Source organism: Sturnus vulgaris, unplaced genomic scaffold (genome assembly GCF_052056855.1).
Source record: "Sturnus vulgaris isolate bStuVul1 unplaced genomic scaffold, bStuVul1.hap1 Scaffold_195, whole genome shotgun sequence".
NCBI lineage: Eukaryota > Metazoa > Chordata > Aves > Passeriformes > Sturnidae > Sturnus > Sturnus vulgaris.
The window spans coordinates 173241-199278 of record NW_028276170.1 but is presented as its reverse complement, the minus strand read 5'-3'; the positions used below and the strand labels follow the sequence as shown (position 1 = coordinate 199278).

At 51.4% G+C, this 26038-nt stretch overlaps 1 pseudogene; it reads right to left on the bottom strand.

Moving 5' to 3' along the window:
* Positions 1 to 2022: 2022 nt before the first annotated feature.
* Positions 2023 to 26038, bottom strand: part of LOC148217976 (uncharacterized) — a 60244-nt pseudogene continuing 36228 nt past the window's right edge.

The window sequence follows — 26038 nt, the reverse complement described above, 5'->3', positions numbered from 1 at the left end:
GAAAGAGTGCTCTGGTTTTGTGTTCTGCCTACGATGGTGTGTGGAGAAACATTTTCAAGACCCAAGCTGGGCATCACAGGCTGAGGTGAAAACTTGATTTGTGTTCTGAAGTCAGTAGAAGGTTTGCCTGAGCCATAGAGAATCCCAGGGATCCCTGGTTTTGTTTCCAGGATGATCCTGTCCCAGCTCAGAGGCCCCTGTCAGGGTCACCCCGAGGACACAGATCAGTGACAGTCCCTGCCAGGGCTGCCACGAGCTGCCAGTGCCTCCATTCTCCACTGACATTCCGTGACATTTCCAGGACATGTTCCCTCCTCACGGGACACTGACCTCACAGAAGGGACCTGTTGTGGCACAGGTCAGAAAATCCTTCAGGCACCTGACTTGACTGTTTGCATTGGATTTTCCTGCAGAGCCAGCAGTGACCTGGAAGATTTTCCTTTTGCCTGTTGATGCTTTGTGCCTCCTTTGTTGGAGAATTGAGGAGTGTTGATCCTGGAGGGGCCCAGGGATATTTCCAGCCCCTGGACACCTAAGGGGGCATTCCAGATGTTCCCAGCTGTGGGTTCATGAACTCTGCACCCACATGTTCCTGTTTCCAGATCAGCAGCTCACTAGAACATGGAAAATTCCCAAATTCCCAGTTTGGTGTCTGATGGAGAGATGGGTTAGAGAAGTGACCAGGGTGTCTCAGGTTTAGTTGATCTGTCCTCGAGTGGTTCCTTCCTCTCCCTGGACAGGACTGTGAGCAACCCGGGAAATTTCTAATTTTCCTGTCATCCTTTCCTTGGGATTTTTTCCATACTCAGGTTTCAAATCAGTTTCTGGCCTGGCCATTCTCCCGAGGCTGGGACCACAGGGAGGTGTTATGGTGGTCACAGGGGATAAAAGAGGAGCCTGTTCTCCCCACATTTACATCTCCCTTCCAAATTTCCCAGAGCCCTCCACTTGCCAGACTCCCTCAGTAGCTGTGGTGTGGGGGAGAGGCGGGGACACAGGACAGGAACAGGGGGTCTCAGTGCTCTTGTACTGGTTTGGCTGGGATAACTGGCTGGTGAACAGTTGCTGGCCATAGCAATGCCTTTCCAGGTCTCCCCATCAGTTTTCCCAGCTGTGCCATGCTCCTGTCCCTGCTGGAATCCTGACAGGTGGGCTTGGGCTGCAGTCACTGTGCTCTGTGGGGGCTTTCTGGGTAGTGCTACGAGGACACCCTTGGACAATAGGAAATCAAAATCCTGGGATCACTGAGGTTAAATGTAGTAGTTTTGGTTTATTAATTTGATTTTTTTTTGTGAGATAGGATTAGGAGGAAGACAAAAAGCAGGCTTTACTTTAAATGGTATAACGATAAATTTTATTACTAGAAACGATAAGAAAAATCCCTTAGAAGAAAACTTGAGACTACTGTTTTTTCTTCCATACATTTTTTTAAATACTAAACACGTACAAAAACAACTCAGTTAGTTTACCATCTTTAAAATAGTTTTTTACTAATTTACGTGAAAGTGGAGACTTTTTCTCAGTCTATGGAGATTTCTTCACAAGAAAACGGATTATTTTTGTTTTGATGTTACAGTGATTAGCTTCCCAGGAGAATGGCAATCTGATTACTATCTAAAAAGCCTTTATTCAGGCTAACAGTTTTTCTCATAACTTTTATTGAGGACTATATTAACTTCTGATGCACAGTTTAAGGATTATAACAGTTTAAACAAAACTTAATTTATTTTTGAGAATAGAGTTTTTTCCTTTTTTTGGGGGGGGGGAACTGCAGGGGTTTTTTATTACCTAAACCTAGGAGATTACTGCAATTTTAACATTTGTTTACTTTAAAATTAATGCTTTTCTTTATATGTACAGTTAGAACAGTCATATTCACTTCAAAATATTTTTACATGTGCGTATCACTATTTTGGTGGGTTTTTGGTTTTGTTTGGTTTTTTGTTTTTTTTGTCTGTTTGGTTGGTTGGTTTTGGGGGTTTTTTTTTTGGTTGGTTGGTTTTTGTGTTTTTGTATTTTTTTCTACCATCCAACACCAATCCTCTCATGGGGGATGGACATGGAGCAGAGCACGAAGCTCTTCCCACACTCAGGGCACTCACAGGGCTTCCCTTAGTGGAGCCTCCCTTGGTGTTGGGTTAAGGCTGAGCTCCTGGAGAAGCTCTTCCCACACTCAGGACACTCGTAGGGCCTCTCCCCAGTGTGGATGTGCCAGTGCAGGATGAGATGGGAGTTGTGCTTGAATCCCTTCCCGCAGTCGGGGCAGCGGAAGGGCCTCTCCTCTGTGTGAATCCGCTCATGTAGGAGGAGATTGGAGCTGGTCTGAAACCTCTTCCCACACTGGGGACACTCGTAGGGCCTCTCTCCAGTGTGGAGGCGCTGGTGTCTTCTCAGGGCAGAGCTCCATCCAAAGCTCTTTCCACATTCCAAGCAGCTGTAGGGCCATTCCCCAGTGTGGATCACTTGGTGCTCCATCAGATGAGAAATAGTCCTGAAGCTCTTCCTGCATTTCCCACACTCATAGGGCCATTCTCCAGTGTGGGTCACCTGGTGCCGGATCAGCTCAGAACTCCAGCTGAAACCCTTCCCACATTCCAAGCACTTATGGGGCTTGTCCCCTCCAGGAGGCTTCTCCACCAGCTCTGAGCTCTGCCTGGATCTCCGGCCACCTTCCCGGCTCAGGGAGGGTCTTTCCTCCTCGCAGCTCCCTGGGCTGGATTTGCAGCCCCTCCTCGTGAGAGATCTCTGGTGCTTTTCTGCCTCCTCCATCCCTGCACACCTGAGGAATGAAAATTCCTGGTTTAGGGGGAAATAACAAGAAGAGAGCTCCATAAACTGGGTGTTCCTTCTTGCCCAAGTTCATGTCTGGAAGTCATTGAGCATCTTGTGTCTGTAATAACCTCCCAAACACCAAGATTCCCACCCAAAATCCTGAAAACATTAAGACACGGATTTAAAACTGCCCAAATATAAATATTCAGCCAAAATCCCCTCCAAAATTATGCTGGGTTGAAAGCAAAACCGGTGAGAGACTCCAAGTCAAAAATACAATTTTTTAGGAAAAAAGAAAAGAGAAATAAAATACATGCAATAGCACAAAAGAAAACAACTGAAAGAGCCAGAATACAATCTGATACCCTGCTAGTTAGGGTGGTGGTAGCAGTCCAGATGAAGTGGTCTTGTTGAAGTAGTGATTCCAAAGAAAGGTCTGGTAGCTCTTGTCCTCTGGAAACCAGTGGGTAAGGGCTGCCTTGGTGTTCCAAATCTCAGATTTTATCCAGGTAGGAAAGGCTTGGCTCCTCTCCCTGGCTGGAGCATCTCCCAATGGGATGATGGAATTTTATCAGTCATGAAGTGGGACTCAATGGCCCATTAACAGAAGATATCTTCCTGGAGGAAGGATGGGTTGTGGGAAAGATAAAGAACACTGCCCCACATGGTTTTACCAGATGGCCCATTAGCAGAGGATATCTCCCACAGAGATAAGGATCACTGCTCCACCTGTTTTTTTCCACCTCTTTTTGTTCTTTTATTTCTTCCCTGGACCTCTGACTGGTTACTTCATGTTTGCTGCTGATTTCCTCTCCCTTTTGAAGACGAAAATGGTAAAAGTGTCTTTGACCTGCCTTGATGGATATTGTGAAGAGGAACAGTCATCTGCTGCAAGTGGAAGTGTCACAGGTGGAGCAGAGTTCTGTGAGTGCTGTATCAAACCAGACCTCGTCAGACCTGCCAGAACAACTGGTCCATGCTGCCCTTCACTGCTCTGCCTGTTCCCCACGTTTTCATGCCAGAGTAATTTAACTGCTGTTAATTGGGTGTGTGTTTCACTCGAGCCAGTCCAGCAGAACCAGCAGAAAGCAGCCCCAGAATGAATGGGGCTCTGCAGAGGAGCCCCAGACTATTCATCAGCCTGCCCGCAGAACTGGCTCCAACTCTGAACCCTTGTGACCACACTCTGAAGAAGACACACTTCTGATATTTCTGGGGCACTTATGACTGAGGCACTGCACGTGCTTGTGCAGGTAAGAATTCCAAAGTTCGTTCTTACTTCAGGAAAAACCCTGCAGCAGTGCATACCCAGCATCTGCTATCAGCACATCCTGGCTGCACGTGCAGGAGAAGCAGCAGCAGCATTGTACACGTGGGTTTGTTAAGCTGAATTCCCCTACACTTTGAACAGTGCTCATCACAAATATATTTAATGGCACACCGGTGCCATACATTTCTCCTAAAAGCCTCCCTTGTAACTAAACTTTGCTAGAAAGTTAATGCCGAGGATGAACGAGCAACTTCGGTCTCAGTCCGGAGGTGGAGGTGTTCTAAACACTGACTTTCTGAGAGCAGCATCTCTCCTGAAGCCCTCGGGGCCACCTGAGCCGCCGCCGGGAGCGCGGTGCAGAAGCCGGCCTGGACTCAGCCGCAGCGCCGGGCACCGCGCATCGCTGCTCTGCAGGGCGGCCCGCACGTTCTCCAGCAGCTGCCGCAGGCTGCCCTTCTCCTGCTGTAGCTCGGCCATGCGCTCCTCGGCCCGCTCCAGCGCCACCATCTCCTCGCAGCGCTCTCGGGAGCAGGGCCCCGGCGGCCGCCGCTCGGGCTCGGCGGGCGCTGCGCGGGCGGATGTGGCTCTCGATGTGCTCGCCCTCCCGGCCCAGCGGCAGCCGCGGCCCCGCGCGGGTGCTGAAGTGGCCGCAGAGCCTCGCGTGGAGCTGGCGGAAGGTGAGCTCGGCCCAGAGCCCGTCCCACAGCCCCGCGCATTCCTCGGGCTCCGCCGCCTCCTCCGGCCCCAGCGCCCGGCACAGCGTGCGGGACTCCTCGCCGGGGATGCGGCCCGGCCCGGCGCAGTCCCGCTGCTGGAAGATCTCCTGCAGGGACTGCTCCCGGCCGCTGGCCAGCACGACCATCTCGTTCTCCACGCCGCGCTCCAGCCCGTAGCGGTGGGCGAGGGCGCTGAGCATCCACTGCGTGCGCCGGGCCGGCCGCCCGGAGGGGTCCCAGCCCTCAGGCGGCTCCATCGCGCCCGCCCGGCCCGCGGCGCTGCCCGAGCATCCTGAGCGCCGCCCGCCCGAGCATCCTGAGCGCCGCCCGCCCGAGCGCTCGGCCCCGGCCCCGGCACGGAGCGCCCGGCTCGCCCCGCACGGAGCCGCGTCCGCCTTTGTCCGGCAGGAGCAGGGACTCGGGCAAAGCGGGCAGGTGCCGCCCTGCTCCCTTTGTCTGCCAAGCCCGAGCCCCAAGTGTGGTTCTTATTTCTTAGCTAATTTCTCCTTGGTTTCTCTCTAACACAAGCAAGACAATAGCATCGCACAATCCAGTTTGATAAGTAAGGCTTGTGAACGAGGGAGTGCTTCCACTAAACTGAAAACCCAATGTGCTTGAATGTCGACCTTCTGTTCTCTCAGGCTTCCTCATCTCTGTAGATGAGGTGACTTCCTGGTGTTGGTGTGTGGGTGTTAAGAGGTCTGTGTTAGAGATGAGTAAGTGTTCAACTCGTTCAAACGAGCTGCCCAAAGCAGTGATTTTGGTCTCTCTTTGCCTGGGAAGTAGGACCGGGGTTGTTGAACGCAGGCAGCAGCACGAGCAGGGCTCCTCCAGCAGCAGGGACACGCCAGGAGCCAGAGGGGACCGTGACACCAGAGGGGACCGTGGCACCAGCCGTGCCCGAGGTCTGAACAGGCTGCCAAAATCAGGTGGTGCTGACAGGCTGCGTTAACAGCCCAGGCAAGGTGTGGTGAGGAACCAGGGCTGGGGGCCACCCAAGGAGTCCTGTCAAGAGGAAATCGTTCTAATATTCTCTCTAGGACAAAAAAGGAGCAAACTAGTCCAGCTGATATGTGAGGAAAAAGAATTCAACTTCGTTTAAAACGCTGCTTAATAGAGGGTTGGGTTTCTTTTGAGTGAACTGATGCTAATAAATATTTGCTCCCATATGGTGGGGTTTCTCTGCAAATAGGCCTTGATGGGAAATTTCTGACCACCTTTGGTTTTTCTCTTTCTTATGTCGAGCACCTGAGAAGCTTTGTTGAGGAATGGAGAATTGTTTGTAGCTCAGTATTTTCTCAGGAGCCTTAAATTTTAGCACAGGAAAAAGGAAAAACAAAGGTTTGAAAGCCTTCCCGTGCTGAAGTGACACACTTTCAGAGGAGGCTGTGAGAAGAAGTCCCCTCAGGCACTGCCAGGGCTGTTTGCCTCCACTGCAGGCTCAATATTCTGAGGGTTCCACAAGTCTTAGCTGCCACCACTGTATTTTCCTCTGAATATTTCTTGTCGTGCAGTACACAGGGAGAATATTTTATGCTAGATTCTGCTCTGGTCTTTGAGGTGAATCTCAGTAATAGTGGTGATTTTCATGTCCAGATGTACTTTTTATTGATAGTAAGGAAATGGGCAGAGGTACCATGGAAAATTAATTGCTCAAAATGTGGGTGGCCAACCACACCAAAAATGAAGTCTGAAGTGAAGAATTTTTTTATTTTTTTCCCTCAATTGGTGGCGTAAAACATGCAATGTTAAAAATGTTCTTTGAAGAGATTCAGCCAGCACCCTGGTGTATGAAAATCAAAACAGCAAAGGATGAGGCAGGGCATGGGAAGAATCTTCATCCCTTCCTGTTGAAGGCACAACAGTATGAAAACTGCCTCTGGATGTTATCCATAGGTAACACGTGTAATTTGTAGAGAAGAGCAGATGCCCCAAGCTGTTGGTAGCCCAAGTCCTGCCATGGCTGGCCCAGTTTCAGTCCTAGCTGGAGCAGGGTGGCTGGCTGGGCAGGGGAGGAGGTGGGGGGATCTCGGGGGGCTTCTGCTTCACAGCCGGGCTGGGGGGCCGTGGGGGAAGCAGGGAGGGCTGGTGCTCTGCTTTCCTGGGCGACTGCTGCTGCTGAGGCCGTGTGTGAGAGCTGTCAAACTGGACGGTCCTTGGGCTCCCTGGGGGCGAGGGAGAGTCGGGCCTCCTTGACCGGGATGGTGGAGCTGCAGCAGGGTGAGTGTGGAGAGAGGAGTGGGTGAGGCCCCAGCTCACACAGGGACCCTCCTGCACAGCAGGGCCCAGAGCTGGCAAGGCTCCCCAGCACGGCTGGAGCTGCTGGCACACCTTGGCCCAGCTGGACAGCTGCCCCTCAAGGCCCTGGCGAGCAGGGGATGTGTTTTAGGTCACAGGATGTGACCAAAAGTACAAATTCTATCACCATCTGTGGGGCAGTGATCCTTATCTCTGTAGGAGATATCCTCTGCTAATGGGCCATCTGTTAAAAAACAGGTGGGGCAGTGTTCTTTATCTTTTCCACAACCCATCCTTCCTCCAGGAAGATATCTTCTGTTAATGGGCCATTGAGTCCCACTTCATGACTGATAAAATTCCATCATCCCATTGGGAGATGCTCCAGCCAGGGGGAGAAGCCAAGCCTTTCCTACCTAGATAAAAACTGAGACTTGGAACACTAAGGCACCCCTTTTCCACCGGATTCCAGAGGAAAAACCGGACCTTTCCCCATCATCACTGAACCGTTGGAGGAAAACTGCAGCCTTCCAGAGGAGCACTGCTTCAACAGAATCGCATCTGTCACTCCAGGAGGACTGCAGGCACCATTTAATGGGACTGCTACCAACACCCTGACTGTCGGGGGGTCAGGTTGTATTCTAACTAGGTCAGTGTTTTGGGTTTGTTCTTTGTAATACTCTATTTCTATTTTAATTTTCCTCGTAAAGAACTGTTATCCCTATACCCATATCTTTGCCTAAGAGCCCCTTAATTTCAAAATTATAATAATTTGGAGGGAGGGTGTTTACATTCTCCATTTCAAAGACAGGTTCGTGCCTTTCTTAGAAGACTCCTGTCTTTCAAACAAAGACAGGAGGATTTTGGTTCTGAATCTTGGTGTTTGGGAGGTTCTTACAGACACAAAATGCCCTATGACTTTCCAGAGATGAACCTGGGCAAGAAGGAACACCCAGTCCATGGAGCTCTTTTCTTTCTTTTTTCCCCGAACCAGGATTTTTCATTCCCAAGGTGTGGGGGATGGAGGAGGAGCAAAAGAGCCAGAGATCCCTCTTGAGGAGGGGCTGCAAACACAGCCCAGGGAGCTGCGAGGAGAAAAGACCCTCCCTGAGCCGGGAAGGCGGCCGGAGATCCAGGCAGAGCTCAGAGCTGGTGGAGAAGCCTCCTGGAGGGGAGAAGCCCCACAAGTGCTTGGAATGTGAGAAGGGTTTCAGCTGGAGGTATGAATTGATCCGGCACCAGAGGATTCACACTGGGGAGAAGCCCTACGAGTGTGGGAAATGTGGGAAGGGCTTCACAAAGATCTCTCTCCTGATGTGGCACCAGGTGGTCCACACTGGGGAACGGCCCTACACCTGCTTGGAATGTGGGAAGAGCTTTGGATGGAGCTCTGCCCTGAGAAGACACCAGCGCATCCACACTGGGGAGAGGCCCTACGAGTGTCCCAAGTGTGGGAAGAGGTTTCAGACCAGCTCCAATCTCCTCCTACATGAGCGGATTCACACAGAGGAGAGGCCCTTCCGCTGCCCCGACTGCGGGAAGGGATTCAAGCACAACTCCAACCTCACTGCCCTGAGAAGACACCAGCGCATCCACACTGGGGAGAGGCCCTACGAGTGTCCTGAGTGTGGGAAGAGCTTCTCCAGGAGCTCAGCCTTAACCCAACACCAAGGGAGGCTCCACTAAGGGAAGCCCTGTGAGTGCCCTGAGTGTGGGAAGAGCTTCGTGCTCTGCTCCAGCTCCATCCTCCATGGGAGGATCGGTGTTGGAGGATTCCCAGTGATCCCCATTGGGCAGAGCCCTGGTGATCCGTGGTCCCGGTCATCCCTGTTGGGTGGGGGGAGGGGGTTGGAGAGATCTTTTCACTCTCCTTGTCTTTGAGCTATTTGGTTGGTAATAAATGCCCTCCCTGTTCCCAGGCTGGGTCTGTGGTGTCTATTCTGCTGTTTTTGGAGGATCTCTCCCCATCTTAATCTGACCCAGGAATTCTCTGTTAAATTTTCTCTCCCCGTGGAGCTGGAGGGGCAGGGTCAGAGTGACTTTAGTGTATGCCTGGCGTCGGGCCAGTGTCACCCAGGCCACCCCTGAGATCCCAGTGTGGGGATGCATTGCTGGATCCAGAGTTCAGTACATGCTTTTATAGATAAATAGATAGATACATGTGATTATTGTATACACGATTCTCTTGCAGTGAGTTATTGTGATGGTAATTCCATCATCCTCTGTTTTGTGACCAAAGAATGGTTATTGTATCTAAACCCCGGCAGCCCGGGAGGGGATGTGTGCGGGCCCGGGGCGGGGAGAGGCTCCTTGTTCATTCCGCGGGCGTTTTGAAGCCTCGCTGCTCGGGTTTTCCGCGGCTCTCTCTGTGCACCGTGGGTTTCTGTTTGGCTGAAAAGCGTTTTTGCCCCAAGCAAACAAAGGATTTTTTTCTCTTTTCTTGGCTCGGAGAGGATGCAGGGGCAGCCTTGCCGTGCCTGGAGGCGAACTGAGCAGCTGCTGTGTCGCAGCCCGGGGGCTCCGCGCCGGCAGGAGCGGAGCGGCGCCGCTGCAGCCCAAAGCCGCTGCGAGCCGGGCCGAGCCGGGAGAGAAAACAGCCCGAGGCTTCAGCCCCGCTGCTTCGCCTGCCGGGACCGTGCCCGCGGAGCCCGGCTGGGGAAGAGTTCAAGGGCAGGCGAGCCCCGGGCTTTCCTCTCCTTCGGGACAGCCCCTGGTTGGTTTTTCCCCTGCGGGAGAAGCGGCGCCACCTGTACAATGTGTTGTGAGCAGGGATTTCTCTGGCATTTTGGGTCATTTTCCCTGGTGGGTGTGGGGAAAGGTCTGATAATTTAATATCCAGAAGTCTGGGAGGTTTTTTTGCTTTGTAGGCTTATTGTTTGTTAATAAACTGTTGGAGTTTTTTCCACTTTCATGTATTAATATTTATTTCCCATTGGTGGAAAGGGACTATTGGAACCCTGCAGAGAAGACAGCACTCACTCCAGTGTGCTTTTTAAAATCGTCTCTCAAACTAAGATACCCAGCCCTGTGGCCTCCTGTCCACTCACCCCAAGGGACTCCAGTGGCTCTCCCAGTCCATCCCAGTCTCTCCCAGTGTCCTCACAGTCCCTCCCAGTGTCACCCGAGTCCTTCCCAATTCCTTTTAGTCCACAGACATTCCATTCCCAGTCCACTCCCAGACCTCCAGCCTCGCTCCCACTGCCATCCCAGTGCCTCCCCAAATCTCTCCCCTCTATCCAAGTGCCCTCTCAAATCCTTTTCAGTCAAATCCCAAACCTCCAGTCTTTCACCTATTGCCCCAATCCACTCCACTCTCTCCCAGTGTTCCCCTACTCTCTCCAATTTCATTCCCAGTCACTCTCAGTTCCACACCAGCCCTCTCCTATATCTCCCAGTCCCCCCCAGCTGATCCCAGTGTGTCCCCACTCCCTCCCAGTGTGTCCATCTCGCTGCTTCCCTCGAGCTCCCAGCCCCGGCTGACTGCTCTGCTCCCTGATGGATTTCTACCCTGCCGACATCCAGCTGAGCTGGTTCCAGGGCCACCAGGAGCTCTCGGGCCACGTGGTGGCCACCGACCTGGTCCCCAATGGGGACTGGATTTCTACCAGCTCCTGGCGCTGCTGGAAACTCCCCCCGGCACGGGGTCAGCTCCAGCTCCAGGTGGAGCACGCCAGCCTGGAGCACCCCCTGAGCCGGCACTGGGGCACAGCCCGGACCCCACAGTGTGGGGGGAGTTGGGGAGGCGCTGGGGGAGCTGGGAGAGGGATTGGGCTGTGCTGGGGTAACTGGGAGAGAGTTTGAGATAGCCTAGTTTAAACTGGGAGAATGGATTGGGGGTCTAGAATGGCTGAGGAGTTTGAAGGATGTTAGGAAGGTGGGATGGGGTTCCGGGGATCCTGGAGGGCACTGGAAGGGAATCTGGGGGTGCTGGGTGTAACGGGGAGGGATTTGAGTGAACCTGGAGGAGCTGGAAAAAGATCAGGAATTGGAAAGCAGGGGATGGAATGAGGTTGGTTGTGCTGGGAAGAGACTGGGAGGGGTCTTGGTGAATCCTGGTGGGGCTGTGAAGGGACTGGTAGAAGGTTTGGGGGTCCTGGGGCAGAGGGGAGCAAATGGGAGGGAGTTATGCCATTTTGAGAGGGACAGGAAGGGCTTTGGTGGATCCCAAGGAAGCTGGGAAGACATTAGGAGAATGTTTTAAGGAGCTCTAGGTGGGCTGGGGGAGACTGGGAGGATTCTTCGAGTGGCTTGGAATGTCCATGAGAGGTTTTGGTTGGTCCTGACCCCTGTGGTCCCCTAGAGATGTCGCCGGACGCTGCCCACAGTAAAGTGCTGATGGGGATGGGGGCTCTGTATTGGGCTTCGTCTTCGTGGCACTGGGGCTCAGCTACTAACTGTGCAAGGAGAGGGGGGGTCCCGGGGGTCGTGTTTCCCCTCCCCGAGTGTGTGTGCTCCTCCTAGGGACCGCCAGCCGGGGGTCACCACCTTTTCTCTGCCCACAGAACTCCTGAGCCAGCAGTGTCTACAGCCGCTCCCCGTGTCCTCGAACCCAGCCAGGATACCACGCTCCGTCCCCTCGCTGATTTTGGGAGGGGAGTGTGTCCCCTCCAACACTGCTGTTACTCTGTCCAAGCCGAGCTGCTACCAGCGCTCCCAATAAAGCTTCCAAGTTTTACCCAGTTCCATTGACTTGGGGGGACCCCGCGGGGGGATCGTGACTGGGGGGGAGGGTGGGATCCAGGTGGGGAACACTGGGTGCTGCGGCTCTGCCCGGCAACCGGTGAGTCATCACAGCTGCTCTGATTGGCTGAATCTTCTTCATCGCATTCTCTGATTGGCTGAGGGCATGTCCGGGAGTTGAGAGAAGGAACAGGAGATCCCGCCCCGAGCACCGGCACGGGAACAACAGAGCCAGCCTGGGCACAGCGAAGGAATTTATTACCAACCAAATCACAGCGGGACAGAGAGACGGCAAAGAAATCTCTCCAGCCCCTTCCCCCCACCGAACAGGGATCACCGGGACCACGGATCACCAGGGCTCTACCCAACGGGGGTCACTGGGGATCATCCAACACCGATCCTCCCATGGGAGATGGAGCTGGAGCAGAGCACGAAGCTCTTCCCACACTCGGGGCACTCACAGGGCTTCCCTTAGTGGAGCCTCCGTTGGTGTCGGGTCAAGTGAGAGCTCTGTGAGAAGCTCTTCCCACACTCAGGACACTCGTAGGGCCTCTCCCCAGTGTGGATGCACCGGTGGGCAGTGAGGTTGGAGTTGTGCTTGAATCCCTTCCCGCAGTCGGGGCAGCGGAAGGGCCTCTCCTCTGTGTGAATCCGCTCATGTAGGAGGAGATTGGAGCTGGTCTGAAACCTCTCCCCGCACTTAGGACACTCGTAGGGCCTCTCCCCAGTGTGGATGCGCTGGTGTCTTCTCAGGGCAGAGCTCCATCCAAAGCTCTTCCCACATTCCAAGCAGGTGTAGGGCCGTTCCCCAGTGTGGACCACCTGGTGCCACATCAGGAGAGAGATCTTTGTGAAGCCCTTCCCACATTTCCCACACTCGTAGGGCTTCTCCCCAGTGTGAATCCTCTGGTGCCGGATCAATTCATACCTCCAGCTGAAACCCTTCCCACATTCCAAGCACTTGTGGGGCTTCTCCCCTCCAGGAGGCTTCTCCACCAGCTCTGAGCTCTGCCTGGATCTCCGGCCGCCTTCCCGGCTCAGGGAGGGTCTTTCCTCCTCGCAGCTCCCTGGGCTGGATTTGCAGCCCCTCCTCGTGAGAGATCTCTGGTGCTTTTCTGCCTCCTCCATCCCTGCACACCTGAGGAATGAAAAATCCTGGTTTGGAGGAAAACTAGAGGAGAGGGCTTAGGCTCGGGGTTTCTCCTTGCCCAGGTTCATCTCAGGAAGTCACTGGGCATCTTGTGTCTGTAAAAGCCTCCGAAACGCCACCACAGTGCGGGGGGGCCCGGCCTTGGCGCTCCCCCCCTCCCACCTCCCCAGATTCCCCTGCCGGGGGGCGCTGGGGCCCGGGCCGGGCGCAGGTGGCTCCAGGTGGGCAACGCTGGGAGCTGCGGCTCTGCCTGGACACTGCTGCGTCATCACCGCCGCGCGCTCTCATTGGCTCAGCGCTGCCCGAGGGGCGGGGCTGCACCAAGCCGGGACACCCTGCTCCAGGGGGGATGGCCCCAAAACGGGGGACCCCCATGCAAGGAACAACAGCAAAGTGTCTCTACAAACACATGCTGCGAATCCGCTTGGACACAGGGCCAGGCACGTGGACATAAGGAAGGGACAGCAGAAGCCATCAGTTTCAGAAAATGTTATTAATTGACCACACAGACTGCTGCTCAGCCAAGGTCCTGCTACATTCACGAATTTCCAGAAGAAAAACGACGACTTAACAGAGCCATAAACATCGTTAGCAGTAATATGGTTCAGGCAAGAAGCAGAATGAGGAATCTATGTGGTAAGAAAATGGATAATGGAAAAGAGGAGAAAAATACTGAGGATGGGGATGTGTTTCAGCAGGCTCTTATTCTCAAAAGTTGCCAGCTGATGCAGATCCTTTGTATCCCCGGTTGCCAGGACAGGCACACAAGGAGGTCAGGATTCCAGGCGGTTTCTCTGTGCTGGGCAGCGGCAGGAGCGGGCGCAGAGGGGCGGCACCGGGAGCACGGGCTGGGGGCCTGTGGGGAGCTGCGGGGCCGGGCCGGGGCTGTGGGGCAGCCGGGGCTCAGCGCCGGGCGCTGCCTGAGCCCAGCACCCCCCGGCAATTGCAGGCCCGGCAGTGGCCCCCGGCCCCCAGGAGGCTGCGGGACGCCCCGGCCGCTGCCCGGCCCCGTGGAGCTGCCGGCCCTGCCCGCCGGGGGGGCCGCGTTTGGACACTGCGGCAGGACAGGCACCGGCTCTGGGATACGGGCTGGCCACGGCAGCCACAGCACAAGGAGCAGCAGCACAAAGGAACAGCTGGGAAATGGGCATTGGACGTGCAAGGATCGAGATTAGCTTTTAAGCGTTTTCCTTGGGTCACTGCAGAAAGGAATGATTTAGCAGAAAGCTCAGCAGCTGTCAGAGGATGAGCACCCCCAGGCACTGAGGGGGCTGCAGGAGGGGCAGAAGAAGCCCCTGGAGCACTTGGTCACAAAGGCACAGCAGGGGAATGCAAGAAGGGATGAGGAAAAGGCCAAGGGGAAGGCAAAGGCCATGGCAGAGTTTCTACAGCCCCTGAGGGATGAACCCCAAGGCCCAAGGTGCCACTGTTTTCCAAGGGAAAATGGAAAAGACATGGACGGTTCTTCCACACGGATGCACGGAAGCACCAGCCTTATTGGGGCAAGCCTTGCAGAAAACATCACAAGAATTTACTCCACCCCCAGGGATTGGGTTAATGCAGGATGTGGATGTCTTGCTGCAATCAGGAGGACAAGAAGTGGCAGAAGAAGCCTCTGTGAAATGGCTGAATGTTCAGGCTAAAAAGCATCTTTGAGTATTTGAAATAAAAGAGGAAATGGTGGAGAAAAGGGTTAAACATTCGGGACATATTTTGACTGGAGATTTGTGGTGTATTGACCCAGAGAAGATCTGGGGAATCTCAGAAGTAATCCAGGACTGAAAAGGACGTGCAAGAATTCTGATGATTAATAAGAAATTGCAGGACCTGGATTGAGGATTCCCTGTTCTAGCCAGAATATTGTATGACTTTTTAAACCCCAATAGCTTCAATGTTTTGGTATGGACAAGAGAAAAGAAACAAAAGCTGAGAAAATGAAAAATAACAAAACAACTGGTGACCTAGCTATGGCTCTTCAAGTCTCAGAAAAGAAATTTGAATTTCATGTGTGTTTTAAGTACGTATTATATTACATTATTGGCTTTTTGTAAATATTAAAATGAATGTTCTATGTTGGAAAATATTGCTGTATGAATATAGTTTTAGTTCTGCGATTAACAGAACTTATAAACAGTAGTGCTAAATATATTTTTGGATTATAATATTTTGATGTAAAAAGCTTTTGTTAATGTAACAAACTTGGAGAATGGTAAAAAAGATAATCAGGAAATTCTTCACATTCTTGAATTATGGGACACCAAAACCCCAGGGAATGAAAAAGAATGATTTACAGGTCAGAGGAGAATGATTCTGAATAATGCATGAAGGTCTATGAATATGCAACATGTTGCTGCATTTAGGAAGTGTTTTCTGAGTCAGTGTGTGCCCTTGGCTGAAGGCCAAGCATCCGGCCATTATAACCTTTGGCCAGAGCCAGGGCAGATATTCAATTATCTCCCTTGGAATTGATCTTCAGAATTCCTTACCCTGGGAATTCTCCACCTAGTGCGGGCTGGAGATAAGGGATGTATATTTCAAGCAGTCTGTGGCCAGAATCCTGTCTCTTGTGAAATCTCTCCCACAGGAAGCTGGGCTGGCACAGAGCCTGCCTTGGCACTTTGCTGTTCACAGCATCCACCCAGGACTCTGCCTCTCAATTACACTCACACACTGGGCTGCCTGCGATTCCATTGCTGGAAAATGTAGCAGCTTTAAAATTTTTTTATATTTCATTTTACTAGTCAGGTTCGGTTTGCCCTTGTCCCGGGAAAGAAGTTTTAAAAGATTTTCAATTGGAAAGTTAGACCACTCAACAGAGATGAGTTTAACATCTCAACGGACTGAGAATAGCCAAAAAGATTCCCACAAAGGTAACAACATTCAACAAAACATCAAGGAAACATCAGCAAACATCAAGGAACACCCAGCCCAGACACTGCCCCTGGCCCAGATGGAGACACCTGGTCTGGAAAAGACTGAGAAGGAAATCCAGGAATGTGGATCTAATTAACATCAGAAGAGGAGAAATCCGTGTGCAATAAGAAACCAAACACTAAGAACTACACAACTTTGAAGCAATGAACACGAAACTAATGGATTTCTCTGGGTTCAGACAGTAAAAGTTTAGGAAAAATCTAGTAAAAATCACATCTCATGGAATGAATTTCTCTGCACACCAGGGCTATTTGTAGATGAAATATTTCTGTTGCACATCGTGACCAGCATCAAGTAATGCCTTGACTCTCTAACATTAAGATATTGTTGGAGAGTTTTTGTTTTTCCTGCAGTTTCGGTGACAAGATTACACCATGAGAAAAATTTTTCATAGTAATCCTACTTTTATATTCTGAGTTGGGTTTGGACCAGGGGTGTGAGAATCAATTTTTACTCCTAGGAGAAGAAGTAGAAAAATCTAGATTGCATTGGAATTTCATTGTGTGTATTTGTGGGTGGCTCTTAATGATGGCAGAATTTCAGAAAGGGTTTTTCGATGCTCACCTTTACGTTGCATTTTGCAAAACTGGAAGACTATTAATGGTGAGGCTTTAACACATAAACAGTTAGTACAAAATGGTTAAAAAAAAAAAAAAGAAAAGAAAAAAAAAACAGATTGTGGTTGTGCACTTGTGGATCACCCAATGGCTGCTCTGGAATAGAAGCATTAGATACAGGCACAGCCACGACAGGAGCTTTAGAAATGCAAATTAACACTGCTAGGGCAATGTGTGCACAATGAACCAGGATCTTCATGCCTGGGGGAGGAATTTCGGTGATTCTGTCTCTCACGCCAAGCTCTGCCTGCTTGCACAGATGGAATTTGCACAACTAAAGGCAGAGCCCATAGTGAGGATATCTGACTGCAACAGAAATTGGTTAAGTTGCAAAGGGAAACAGCAAACGGAGAATGTTGGGAAAGCTTTACTAAAAAAAGTGGGGGGGAATCATCCCTCTCCCTGCTCCAACCTGTGCTGTCACTGTCCAGGTTATATAGGGTGTATTGGGGCACTGGGGTGTTTTTGGTACCACAAGTTCAGGGAAATGAGTTGGAAATCCAAGTATGTGGTGATTTAATTAGAGAAAAATGGTCAAATGATGCAGCCCTGGATGGAGGGAGCACCCAAAAACGCAAAAAAGATGAACAGACACCAGAGGCAATCCTACAACACCATGGACCAGCCCCTGGGAACCCTAACGAATTCATATCAGAAAATCCATCCATAATTTGATTGGCAGAATTAGGATAAAAAGCTTCCTCGAAATAATAACCAACCACACAGCTCCAGCTCCTGACCTTCCTGACGACCAATCCACTGAAATAAGGAAGGAGACATTTCACATGGGATAGGATCAGATTATCTATTAACAGAAGGAGGAGGAGTTTACGGAAAATTACATGACTCAAACTGCTGTTCGCAAATAGATGATAACTGAAAAGCGGTGAAACAGATAACAAAGGAAATAAGAAAGTAGCTCGTATTCCGGAGAAACAATGGGAATGGGACACGTTTTCGTGGTTCCCTGGCAGATCATGGCTTAAACGAATGCTGCTCCTCCTCTGAGTGCTGCAGCAACTCTCAGATTTTTACCATGCACGACGCCGTGCTCCAAAGAGGACGCAGGAAAAGAGATTGAGTCAATGGAAATTAAAAATTTGTAAAGGCAATTCTTGAGAAAATGAGAAAAAGAGGGATTGAAAGCAGTAAGATTAATATCGTAGTGGGGGTGCATATTAAGAGGGACATGCAGTAGACGGATCGAAAGTCTGAACTTTTCAAGTACCTCAGGCAGTGGGGACGGAGATGCGGACGGGAAAATGAGGATAAAAAGGAGGCGGCGTTTTAGAGACCGCATGGCAAATACCGCATGGCCTCTCTCTTTGTTCATCAATAAAGTCACTTTTACAGAACTCATCTGTCTCCTTCGGTCACACAAACCTCTGGCCACGGGAATTTTCCCGCACAGCCCCGGGCACAGGGCAGACACCTCTGTGCCACCCACAGCAACCGGGACGAGCCAGCGCTGCTCCGGCACCGGCTCCTGCCGAGGCCCCAGCGGGAAGGAGACCGCGGGCAGCCGCTCCCGCAGCGCCCTCAGCCCAGCGCCAACACGGGCCGGCACCGGCACAACCAACCCGCCAGAGCCCCCTGCCGCCCCCGAGGCCCGCAGCGAGCCCCGAGCCCCCGCACAACCGAGCGCGGCTCCCACCTGCGCTGGGGCCGCCTCCGAGCTCCGCCGCCGCCTGTGGCTGAGGAATTCGATGGGATGTGTTGCCTTAACCTTTCTGACCACTCCCAGCCCATCTACGCCAGCATTCAAGCCCTGAAAGAAGGTGTGAATAAACTTCGGGTAGATAATGGGTACGACTGGCTGAACTGGCTCTTAGGGCACTGGGGACTCACTGGCTGGGTTAAGAATTTAGTTAAAATAGGTTGGTATGTATTAGGCATCATATTATGCATTGTAGTAGTTATTCCTTGTATTTTACAGTGTGTTAAGAATTTAATTGACAAATCGGTGAAGAGTGTATTTTTAGTTAAAAGAAACGGGGGAGATGTGGATATGGGTAATGCAAATGAGACTGATAGTACTGCAGATTGAATCAGCAAATGCAGCCTGACAACGAGGATGCCTGGCAAGAGCAAACAGAGATCTGACTGCAAGAGGACTGGATCAAGTCTGGGTTATGGGAAATAAGATTTTACTAAGTCCAAATGTAAAGTTTGTCTATGTGAGAGTTTGTCTATGTAAGGTTTGTCTATGTGATTGCAGGAAAATATTACCAGCCTTCCTGTAAATGGTATATAAGCACATGTAGTGCTCAGTAAAAATTGGATTTTGATCACCATTCAGTGTCCCCATCTCTCTCTCATCGTCGATAGTTCAAGTACTCCCAGTGGGCTCCTGGAAAGAGAATGGTGGCACATCTACTGCCTGCTACCCCCTCTAGGCAATATTCAACTGTTTAGTTCACAGACTCATCTTCTAGCACTCTTAGTGGGGTCAGCAGAGCCACTTCCCACTGGTGGGGGCAAAGAGCACCCTCTGTGCCTTTGTGCTGGGAGCAGACAGTGTTGTCTCAAAGGAAAGGTCAAAGAGAGACCAAGCTGGACCTCTGCCTCCTGCCCCTCACCCCACAAGGGAAGAAGGGCACAAAACTGAGCACCTTTTTATTTTTTTTTTTCTGTCCTGTCATTTCCAGGAGCTTGACTAGCTCGAAGGAGAGGATTAGAAGGATTTCTTGAGGATCACTGCCAGTGCACAGCACACATGGCATCCCTCACCCCTTACATCATCATGGGATGGAGGGGTAGGAACCAACAACAGCCCTACCCCACTGCTCCAGAAGCCAAAATCCCCATGCAAGCATTTAGTTATGGCCTTCTTAGAGAACCACATTCCCACCCAAATCTTCCCCTCTGCAGCAGCTCATTCCCACAGGAACTGGCAGAGCAGATGGGGTTTGGACATTGGCTGGCTTCCATTGCACTCCTTGCCCTGGAGCTGGCATGGCAGGAGAAGGGCTCTGGTGAACCTTCTCCTCCTCCCATGTAGGCTCTAACCCAGCTGCCAGAACTTCAAGTTCACAGAGCACTTCTGGGCTCTGAGCAGCGGCCACGGGAGGAGGAGATGCAACTCCAAAGGCAGCAGTTCCCAGGCCCAGCTCCGGCCATCCCAGTGGGGCTGTTCGGTGGTTCAGGAGAGGAAGGGAAGGGCAAGTGCAGGTGGCAGTAGCTCATTTCCGACTGAAAGAGGGAAAGGTAATTTATTCACTTTGAAATCACTGCATTCAGGCTCTTATTGTAACCTGAACGGGAAGTAACACCTTATTGTGTTTAATTTGGGTGGAGAACAACTGTTACATTTGATATGGTAAGCAGTTCAATTATCAGAGGGAAAGTGTACAGCAAAATTAGTGTTCACAGAGAGAGAGAAAAGTCAGGAGGTGGCAAAAGAGAAGAGGAAAAGAAAGCACACCCCAAGCCAGTGTTTTTCCCAAATCCAGGATTTTCTGTTTGTAGGGAATGGGGTGCAGAGTAGCTTTCCCTTGAAATTCAGGTCTGAGATGCCAGAGCTAGAAAGGTTGTTCAGTGAGAAATCCCCTCTCCCAGATCTGTACAAGAGCTGTTCTTTAGCTTTTACATGGATGTTTAAAACCTGACATATCCTTTTGTCATGTGACTCATCCCACGACCAGTAAACCTAGTTGGACTTAATTACTCTCTTAGTCTATTCTATTACACAACTCTATATCCTCTTAAGTTCTTTGGTGATGGAGTCATATTTCCACCGGGCTACTTTTCTTCCCAGGGAGCTATTTAAGAGTCTATCTGTTGACATATTTCCATTTCTTTTTCCCCTAGTGAATTCCTTCCTTGCTCTTAGTCCCGTTCTTCCTGCCAATCACCGGTTCTCACAACAAAAGCTGCCTTCCCGACAGACAATTACAGGTCCTTGAAAGCAAAGCTGGACTACCAGGAATGTTTTTACAGATCAAGATCTGATTTCTTAGGAACATTAGTGTTAAATAAATGAGGATTTTCTCAAGAACTGTCTGAATGTTCCCACTGTTCTGGATTTGACTGAGCTTCCTTTCTTCCCAGAAAGTGGCACATGGATGGGATTGGATGCAGGATGGGAATGCTGTGTATGACAGGGAGAGAATTTGGTTGTGGCTAAGCAAGGCTTGCCCTCCTCAAGGACTCTGCAGGGTCCTAGAAGCCACTCAATATCCCATGCTCTGCCATCGAGGAGGTGACAAAGAGCCTGGAGGGAGCCTGTCCAGGACAGCCAAAGGGACTGGACAGAGGGATATTCTCGGTGCTGGGAACACCTGGATGTTGGACCAGCCAGCTCCTGCTGCCTTTTGGTGGTGCCTGAGCAGGGCTGTGACAATGCCAGGGACATCCTGCAGTGACATCTCCCCTGTCCGTCTGGGCGTGCGCTCGGTCCCAAAGCTCACCCTGATCCTGATCTCAATCTCACTCCATGTTGAGACACACTCACTCTCCTGGATTTAATCTCATCCCAGTGCCAGACTCATGCAGCCTCAGAGCCAATCTCAAGGCCAGGCCTAAGGCAAATTGCACAATTAGCCTTAACCCCAATTCCAGCTCTAATATAAACCCAAGCCCTAACCGCAAAGCCCAGCCCCAATTCCAGCCCCTACCAAATGCTCAGCCCTAAACCAAATGCCATGTTTAGCCCTAAGGCAAAACCAGCCCCAATAGCAACTCTAAGCCCAACTCCAATGGCAGTCTCAAGCCCTAAGTGCTGCTTTGATTGCCAGTCCACACTCCAATGCCAGCTTTAGCTTGAATTCCCAAACTCAGCTCCAATTCCTGCCCTAAGGCCAACACCGTTCTTGGACCTAAGCCCAATGGCAGCTCCAGTCACACTCCCTAGCCCAAGACTGGCTCTAATCTCAAGGCCACTGTGATAAATATATTAAACTGTTGGCTTTAGCAATTGTTAGAGTGAATACTATGTGTTTTCTAAGGTTGACTTTTGTAAAAGAAGTTTTCCTAAAGTTTAGAGATCTTTTAATGCGAATGTTGTGTTGTGAATGTTGGTGAAGAGTTGTTGTAATGTTAACATTTAACCAGTGAAGGAATTCAAACCAGTTGAATATATTGAAAAGTAACAGATTATCAGGAATAGGACAACTGCAAATGCTTGAGAAAGGTGGGACAGGGGAGGAACTATGTTAAAATGTTTGAATATGTATAACCTTTTGTAAATATGTATTAGGAAGATGAAATTCCCAGGTGGGCTGGGGGTAGTCTCTACCCCCACCGATTCAGGGGGACTGGAGCTGGTTCAATTCCCCCCTGATTTAGGAGGCCAGTGCAGTCGCTGTTGTTACAGATGAGCAATGCAGTGGTTGGCTCTCACAATTAAAGGATGAACAGTGTGTGTATGTTAAAGATAAGTTTTGTGGATGTATAATGATGTTATTGTAATATATCCTCCCATAGTCCTCTTTCCCCTCCCCCTTGCATTGTTGTCACGACATGGCTTAGGTAGTCGGGGCATTTGGGGAGGGCCGGCTTGTTCCTACACCTGACCTCCAGTGCAGATGTAAGAAAGGAGTCTCCAGCAATGGACGGCAGAGAAGGAGTTCAGCGACAAGACTTCGGGAAGGCCCAGGGGCATAAAAGGCAGAACATCCATTCTGTAGGGGAGCACGTGGGGGTTTAGTCCTGCGCTCCCAGCGCTGATTTTTCTCCTAATTCAGTCTTTTGCTGTATTTTTCTAAGGTTTAAGAAATTGCTGAAAGTTTTAAAAGAGCAAGTGCCGTTTCTCACACCCTGCACTGCTGGTGTAGAAGGTGCAGCTGGAAGGAAGGAGGGGTGAGGGAAAGCTGGTTTGAAGGGTCTCCATTTACTTCTCATTATCCTGCTCTGAGTTTTTAGAGTTTTCTGCCAGAAATCTCTCCCGTCCGCTCATCCCCTGGGGTTTGGGGCAGTTTTCCCATTTTGGGGGAAATCAAAGCCATGCACTGACGCTCCTAATTAGGGGGTAGCAGAAGTGAGACTCCAGGGCTTCCCGCTGAGCTGGACCCACCGAAAACACGAGGCTGGGAAAGGCGTGCCGGGAGCTGCGGAGAACTTTGTTTGTGTTTCCAGGCCAATGGCGGCTCGGGCCCGGGCCCGGGCCCGTTCCAGGGCTGTTCCTCATCTCCGCCTTTGCCCTCCCACAGCCCGGGGGGCCCTGAGAGCGCGGGCCGAGGCTGGGCCGTGTGCAGAGCCCGGCCCTCGCTGCCATTGGCTGATTGTGCAAATGTCACTCCTGGTTCTGGCGCGCTGATTGGGCAGAGCAGCAAAGGCGCCATTGTGGCAGCGTCTGTGCGGGCCCGGCAGCGGCGGCAGCGGCCGGAGCCCAGGGAGGCGGCGGCGGAGCTCGGAGGCGGCCCCAGCGCAGGTGGGAGCCGCGCTCGGTTGTGCGGGGGCTCGGGGCTCGCTGCGGGCCTCGGGGGCGGCAGGGGGCTCTGGCGGGTTGGTTGTGCCGGTGCCGGCCCGTGTTGGCGCTGGGCTGAGGGCGCTGCGGGAGCGGCTGCCCGCGGTCTCCTTCCCGCTGGGGCCTCGGCAGGAGCCGGTGCCGCAGCAGCGCTGGCTCGTCCCGGTTGCTGTGGGTGGCACAGAGGTGTCTGCCCTGTGCCCGGGGTTGTGCGGGAAAATTCCCGTGGCCAGAGGTTTGTGTGTCCAAAGGAGACGGAGGAGTCCTGTGAGAGGAATGTTGAATTTGTCTTTACAAATGAGTTGTGGATCAGCCTATAGATAAGGCTAGCACTGAGAGATAAAAGAAACAATGGGATGGATTCCACTGATTGATGAATGGAAAGAGATATTTGCCTTTACAAACAAACTGTAGGCCTGCTGATAAATGAAATTGGATATCGAAAGATGAAAGAAGCAATGGGGGGGAAACTATGAATTCTATAAGAATTAAAAATTAAAAGGGAGGGTTATACATTAGAGGGGAATTTCAGGTATCAGGCGTTCTGGGAAGTCTGTGCCTCTCAAGTACCTCAGCCAATGGGGAAGGAGAGAGGGAAATGCAGCCGGGAAAATAGGATAAAAAGGAGGCTGCGTCCTCCAAAAATTTGAGAGATCCCAGGGGAATGTCCCATGGCCTCTCCCTTTATTCGAATAAAGCAAAAAGGACTCCTCTGTCTCCTTTTTGGACATAAATCTCTGGTGTTTGTGGATTAATTTTCCTGACAATTTTGGGGGCTTGTCCGGGATCTTTCCACTGTCCAGGGCGGCGGGTGGCGAGCAGAGCTGAAGGCGCCTCACCCAGTTTGGGTGATCAGCTCCCCTTGGTGCCGGCCAGTACCGGGCGATCCATTGGGTTCCCGAGACTGTCCAGGAGACAGACGAGTGGCGGACCAGGGGGGTCCGTGAAGAGTCCGCAGGGAAGGACCACTGAAAATCTCACCAGTGAGTAAAATGGGATCTTCGGGGAGCAACCCTGGGAGGGCACCCATGGAGGGTAGCACAGGTAAAACGGGGCACCCAGAGAGAGTTGGAAGGGTGAAGCTGCGAAGGGGCCCCGGCAAAAGGGATGATGATCCCATAATACCCCCGGAGAGTCCCTTGGGGAGAATGCTGAGGTCTTGGGACAGATTGTATATTCACCCAGAAATAACTGTGGAAATTATGGTAAAATATTGTTATTTTGTGTGGCCAGAGTATAAGTTGGCAAGGGGACTTATATGGCTACCTTATGGAACAGATAAAATTCATTTGTGTCGAATTTTGTGAGGTATCTAGAGGAGAAATGGAAAGGATGGATTGAAAGGGAATGTGTATTAATATGGGTCAAACAAGGAACAAGAAAAATTTATGTGTTAAGAAAAAAAGGAGAAGAGGAAAAAGTGGAGGAAGAGGAAAGTGGTGAGGATTGGGATGTTTTTCAGCACCTTCCCCTGTCTTGTCCTCCAGTGTTGCCAGCTGCAGGTCGTCTGTATCCTCAACTTTCAGAGCAAGGGGATCAGGAAAATGTTATTCCTGCAGCCCCACCTGAGAAGGATGACGGTGTAGGGGGAGGGGAGCAGCATGTTGTATCACCCCCCAGAACTAGAAGAGGAACTCAATTTAGGGCATCAGAAGCCCCCCAAGAGACAGGGGTACACCAGATGCCACTCTGTCAAGTTCCTTTGGGGGGTCAAGGGGGAGGATTTGGGTTTGTAATTGTACCACTTACTACCCAGGATATAAGAGGGTTGAAAAAAGAATTACCCCCATATTTGGATGATCCCATAGGGGTGGGGAAAAAGATAGAGGAATATTTGGGAAATGCGGATTATACATGGAAGGATTGGGATTTTCTTTTGGGAATTTTGTTTGGGTCATCAGAGAAACGAATGATTTTGCAGAAAGCTCGGCAGCTGTGGGAGGATGAACATCCACAAGCAGCAGTGGGGTCTGGACCCAATGCACCTACGGTGGGTGATGCCATCCCCCAGGCAGACCCCCAGTGGGACCCAAATAACCAGGCCAGTCTGGCTCACCGTGATTGCCGTGCTTATTTGATCAGGGCAATCAAGTCAGCAGCTCACAGAACTAACAACATAGCTAAGGCTCTGTCGTTAGAACAGGAGAAACAGGAAAGCCCTCATTGGTTGGAGAAGACTAGGGATGCCTTGAGGAAGCACGGGGGGATGGATCCTGAAGGGCCAGCCTTCAACACATTGCTTAAAGTACAATTTGTTACTAAGGTCTGGCCTGATATATGGAAAGGAGTACAGAAAGATGAAGAGTGACAAAATAAGTCTCTAGAGGAATTGGTTAGAAAAACACAGCAGATATATGTAAGAAGGGATGAGGAAAAGGCAAAAGCTAAAGCAAGGATGATGGCAGAGTTTTTGCAGCCCCGGAGGAATAAACCGCAGGGTCCAAGGGTCCCCAAGGACAGAGGGGACGGGGTCGGCCACAAGGAAGTGGCGAGGGATTCCCTCCTCGGCAGGGGACAGCCGACCCAAACAGCGGCTGGGGAATAACCAGTGTGCTGTCTGCAGGGCAGAAGGGCATTGGAAAAACGAGTGTCCGCAGAAACAACTGGACCCTCAGGAGGAGGAAGTCCAGAGGATAATGGAAATGGATTGTTAGGGGTGTCAGGGGCTCCTATTATACCAAGGATCCAACACTCAGGAGCCCTTGATAACTTTTAAGGAAGCTCAGCTGGCACAGACCCTGCCTTTGGACTTTGCTGTTCACAACATCCAACCGGGACACTGGGTCCTGGTTAAGGAGTGGGAAGAAGCACCACTGGTGGCCAAGTGGCGTGGACCTTTCCAGGTGTTGCTGAGCACAGACACAGCCGTCAAGACAGCTGAACACGGCTGGACCCATCGCACTCGGGTCAAGGTCTCTGCAGCCCCAGAGATTTGGACATCTCAGCTGGAGGAGAAGGACGGGAAGCCGTGACTGACACTCGGCAGGAGGGGACTGGAGCAGCAGCCAGGGCGTCGACATCGGGGGAAGCCTCGTGTGCCCACCCACAGAGTGCCTGCTGAAATAGTCTGTGTGGGCATCCCTCCTCTCAGATCTCAAGTTACTGGGGGCCAACCCTTGCTGTCATTGTTTTCTTTATGTTGAGCTGTTTCTGTGCCTTCACTCGCCACAAGTGGTGTGGAAGACAACGTGAAAGTAAAAATTAAGTTAGGAAATTAGATTACACAATCAGAATGTTTCTCTTAATAATGTTACCTTT